Below are 5,699 nucleotides of genomic sequence, written 5' to 3' on the forward strand. Positions count from 1 at the left end.
CAGCTGGGGAAAGGACAGGGAAACAACGAGAGATTAATGATTTTACTGCAGCCGGGGGACGGGCAAAGCTATACAGCAAAGAGAGGGCTGGGAGGACAGGGGCTCAGTCAGGAGAGCTGCGCTAGCCTGGGGCAATGCAGAGACACGGGAACTTGATTCTCACTCCTTGAAATAACAAACACTGTGCCAAATGGTGGCTTTATAGACTTTCTCCCTCTTCAGCTGCTAAAGCAAGGGCTCCAGAGAGAAATTCGGCCCCTTCTAAAACCAATGGCTTAGCTCCCGCTGAGGTCAGAAGAGGCAGGGCTTCATCCTGGTAAATAAGGCTGGCTGGGTCACTATTAAATCTAGCATCCGTTAGAAATTTTATCTCAAAAGAAAAGCTGATGAAAATGCATAGCTATATGTAAATTGTAAAGCACCCCTTAAAGAAATGCTTTCTCAGACCCGTTTTTTCAGAGGTACCCAGTAGCCCTGACCCAACAGGCCAAAGGGTGCAGTTTGTCCAAGGGAACAATGCTGAAAGGTGAGTAACAGCAGAGCATTTCCCAGCAAAGAGGTTTTCTATTCAAAAGCAACAGAGAATGGCCCCCCTTTGCTAGCTCAGCAAGCACGAGAGGGCTCCCACCGCTTTCCGACATCCAGCTGCCTCAAGCAGCGCAACCCAGAACGGAGGCATTACAAATTATAAGGCAATACTAGCAGGTGGGCCTAAAACTTTCATTCTGCTCAGCTGAGCTGGCCGCAGGGCTCCCTGGCCCCCCACCCACTTTGGCTGCACCATGCTCCTTCCGCACCAGCCGCTGCCACTGGCCAGCTCTGCTTTCTCTATCAGTGCTACCAAGGAAAAGAGCAAATGCTGATGAAATTCAGCACTTTCTGCTGGCAAACGGGAACTTCTCCCGGTCAGGCAGAAGTGAAGTCGTTGCTGTCGGCCGCTCATCATGAGCAAAAGCAACACGTCTGCATGCAGGGCTGAGAAGAAGCTGGTGTGGGAAAGGAAGGGCATTGCCTTGCAGCCTGTGTTATAATGCTAAATAACAGGAGTCATCATTCAGTTCTCGACCGAGGTATATTGACACAACAAAATAAAACAGCTTCTCAGGCTACTCCCCCCACCTCTGAACCCACAGCATATCTTCCCCCTGGCAAAGCTGTTGGGTTCATTTGATGACACCAGGATTTGCTTGTTTTGCATATATGAATGCTGCTTTTATTCAGCCCCACAGCTACACTCAGCTACTCCCCTATAAGTTGTCAGGTGGGGGGAGCAGAAGGGGCCCCCAACACACATCTCAGCTACTCCATCCCGTTAGCGAGAGGAGTGAGTGAATGAGAGCATGGGGATAAAGCCATCTTTCTTGCCCTTCCCTCCCCCTTTCTGGGTGGAGGAGGGAAGCAGAAAGAATATCCTATTTCATGCCTCTGGCATGTAGAAGTAAGAATATTATTTTATAATAATCTTATTATTAAAGATCAGATGGTGACACACTGTTCAGAGGAGTCCCTTCAGTGGGCTCATTGTTGGCACCAGCAGCTCTGCCTGGGCAAGCTGAAGGCAGCCCTTCTCAGGCAGTCCCATGCTGCCCGGCCGGCTGGTCTCAGGCCCCCTCGCTGGGGTCTCCAGCAGGACAGTGTGGGGTCACAGCCGGGCCACAGGCTCCACATTTGTCTAATAGCAAACCCAGCCTGGACTGGAAAACACAAAAGGCAGTTGTGGAGTTATTTGAAATGTTAGAGCTGCTTTCCAGCAGATCCCCTCTCCCCTTCTTTCATTTAAAGCATAAAACCTTTGTGGTTTTGATTTTTTTCCTATATTTGCCCAGTTTTAAAAACCAAATCCCCTGTTCACAGATAGCTTTATCTTAGATGGCTATTTTTCACACCAATGAAGTTACCAAACAAAATGCCCCCCTCCTCAATGGACACATTATTGGCATCAGGCTTAGGGTTTTGAGCTTTATAAAGCCATTTTGAAGGCTCTATAAAGACCCTTAAGCTTTTTTGAGCTTTATAAAGGCCACCTGGGAGGGAGCTCACCCTGCAATACAAAGACAGTGGGTTGCTAACACACAGACATGCCCTTCCAAGAGATAATTTTTCTAGAGCTGCACTTGGAGATGTTGCTACCTACAAAGCAAGCGTAGGAGATAGATCCACTCCTGTGGTCTCACCAATAGCACGGACCACCCAGCATCCTCCTCGGCACTTAGGACCACGACCTCAAAGGCTGCACAGAGCCCTTGTGAATAGTCACTGGAAATTGTCAGCTAATCAACTTCAGTGTGCCAACACGCAGAGCTGGGTGAGGAGGGCAAACACGCAACGCCTCCAGCCGGGCTGTCATCACTTTCAGCAGCATGGGGAAGTTTTATGCAGCAGTAGGTGGCTCTGGGATTGGTATCTCAGCTATAATCACTCCATGCTTAGCTCCATTCTGCAGAAGGTTTTGTGCGAGTACATGCAATGTTAATGGGTGAGCTCTCTTTTGCCAAAGCTCCCTCCTGATGCAGCAGGTAAGCAGAGTAGCGCCTCAGGTATGCCGAAACAAGAGTAGGGGCGTAGTTAAACTGATGCCAAGCGTTGTGCAGAAAAAAGGGATTTGTTTTCTTGTCACTGATATGGCCGGAGATAATGTGCCTGCTCTGCTGTGCTCTCATGGGTTGTGTGTTTTGCCCTGAGTTTAATACCGTGCTACAGCTCCATTACCATCATGCTGGTCACTGTTGGGATGGAACAGGATAGTAACTTTAATTTTGACTTAAAAATATAAACATGTTGCCTATGTAAACAGGAAAAAAAAAACCCAACATATATATAGGCAGAGCAAGCTTGTACACGTGTGTTAAAGGTAATAACTTTCTGAGGACCACAGCTGGTGGTGATATGTCAAAGGTAATACCTTGGTCATCAGAGAACTTTAACTGTGAAGCTCTCTCTGTGGCACAAAATATACCAAATGGCAGGTATTACCTCCTTCACAATCATCAGGAAAAGCTGACCAGAACCCCTCCACACTGTGGAAGAGTCTCCAAGGGGAAGGATGGGGAAGTACTTAATTTTAGAATAAAGAGTCCTGCATTGAGAACTGCATGGAAACACAAGCCTGAGGAAAGGAAGCCCCATCTCTGCTGGTGCTGGGGTCATGCCTCGTGTGCCAGGGCACCCCATGGAGACAGGCCTTCATACGATCCATAGAAACCAAGCTAGGGGAAGGCCTTGGAGAGTCTTATCGCTCTCCAGGCAGTCACAGCACTGCAATATGGATGTGTTACACAGAAGAGATGAAACAAACCCAAATCTGTGTCAGGAGATGATTTTATAGGGTTCCCATTGTGTCTGAACTTATCAAGCAAAGCCTTCATTTCCAATCCGATCCAAAAATCACTGAAGCCAAGTGCAGCCAGCTCAGTGCTTCAGGAGACTTTGGAGCAGGCCCTTTCTCAACCACAGAGGGAATGCATTTTGGAAAGGGAAATAAATACATTCTGTTAATTGTGCGAAACACTTTCAACTGCCCTTAGAACATTTCAAATGCCCTTAGAAATGGGCACATTTACCTGCAAGCTGCCAAAGGGCATTTAGGTAATAGATAAAATCCAAAAGACATGTCAATACAAATGGAATTATTCATGCAATATCGGAGCATTTTTTTCTTTTCTCTTCCCCTCACATATTTTGTGCTGCACAGAACGCTTTTGTACTCATGATTTTGCAAAATTAACTGCTAGATCAACTTTCAGCAGGAATCACGGGTGAGAAATTCAGGAGGGACGGGTGAAGCTGGAAGAAAGTGGAAGTCCTTTCCCCAGTACAGTGTTGATGCAACAGAGCACTCAGATAAAACTACAAATTAAAGACAACTAGCATGAAAGGACTTACACACTGAAATAAGGCAGAGATGAAGATTATCCTATAGGCTAATTTCAAGCAACTCTGAGCAGTCAGAGCATTTTTACAGCATCTCTCCTCCTGCTGTGACTCACGTTCACCAAGGCCAAGAGCGACGGCCGCTGGCGTCACGCACCCAGCCCAGCACGGCTCACCTCCAGCCACCCCTCGGGTGCCAGCCGAAGGACAGGGACTCACACACCTGCAGCAGCGGGAGGGTGCTGTCCCAGACCAGCCAGCACAGCCCTAACTCCACCAGGCCCGGCAACAGGTTGACATGAAAACAGGGAGACGAGGCAGGTAAACGCGCCTGTTTCGGCTGGCCTGCCTTCATCTGCAGCTCAGCGTGCCTTCTCTCTGGGGAAACCTCCGGCTGCCTGTGTCCCGCTGCATCATGGACGTACAGCTGGAGGGGAGCAGAGTGTTTTCAGTGGTGGTGTGTGGCCAGTGGGGAGGACAAGCGGGTTCGCCCCACAGAAACACTGGGCAGGGCTAAGCCTACATGGGTTTTGCTCTCAAGCTTTTTTTTTTTAAATAAACTACATTGTTTTGCACAGCAGCACCCTGTCTTATGTAGCTCACCACAGTTCCTGTGGGTTTCAGGAGTGTGGAAAGGAAAAAAAAAAAAGAAAAAAAAAGACTAAAATTTTAGATCCTACCCATCCTACTAGGATTGCTGTCCCAGGCACCTTCCTCCTGGCCTCCCATGGGGTGGCTGCACATCCTGAACAGGCCCAGCCAGCTTCATTCTCACATGAGCACCCGAAGCCGGGAGTGACCACTGCTAAAGGGCACCAGCAACCTGCTCCCTGCTGAGCCCACCTCTCCCAGTGCCTTCCTGCCTGATGTAATGCCCAAAGTTTTCTCTAACAAGGACATCGTGGTGAGTCAAGGATGGGAGCAAGCAGAGCCAACAGCCTGGGGAATAGCAGCCACGTGTGGTGCTCGTCACACCAGGGCAACAACACAAACACTTCAAAAGAGTGGTTTTCCAGTCAGGATTATAGGAAAAAATCTTGCCCTCCAGCCAGTATCATTTTGCCAGCAACCTTCCCAGTCTGCAGGTAGAGCTCTGCTAGTGGGAGGGAGCAGCTCTTGGCTTTTCCTGTGTCATGAAGGAGGTGGCGTAACTACAAGAGGAGGAAAAAATTGCTCTTCCCACATTGCACATGGGTGATGGAGGCAGTGACACAGCTGTGCTCACGGGGTGAGAACAGCAGCAGCTTCTCCTGTGCAAAGTGGTGCCAAGCTTGAACTGACCCCAACCCCTAACCCAACACATAACCTTAAGGACAGGCCATTTTTACTGTGTAATATCTGTCAGTAGCCCGCACAAAGCAGCTGGTTTCATCTAATTTCTCAGTGGAAACATGCCCATAGCCTGTGTTAACTCAATGGCTACTGTTTCAGCGTGACAAAGAAACCTGTTTTTTCTTAGGCTTCCACACAGCCCTTCCAAAAAATCATCACTGCTGAGCAGTTTGGGAGCAGCTGCATGTGTGTGTGTGTCAAGCCAACAAACATGCAGAATCAAAGCCACACAGGGAGACAAATTCTCTATCCTGAGCCTCTGTTTCTTTCCAACTCTATTAGACCATCTTCACAGGACCAAAAAGAGACTCAGAAGACAGAGGATGCCCGGGACCCCATGGGGAAGGGCTGGGTCCCGAGGCCCTTCCTCCCTCTGGCTGCAGCAGATCTTGGGGAGAGACCTTCAGGCTTGACCTTCAGGGGCCCTCCACCTGCCTTGGTGCTGGTATCCACCTCCTGCTGAAGCTGTTTTGGTCAGAGCCCTTCATCTTTCCTCA

Source organism: Phalacrocorax aristotelis, chromosome 1 (genome assembly GCF_949628215.1).
Source record: "Phalacrocorax aristotelis chromosome 1, bGulAri2.1, whole genome shotgun sequence".
Classification (NCBI taxonomy): Eukaryota; Metazoa; Chordata; class Aves; order Suliformes; family Phalacrocoracidae; genus Phalacrocorax; species Phalacrocorax aristotelis.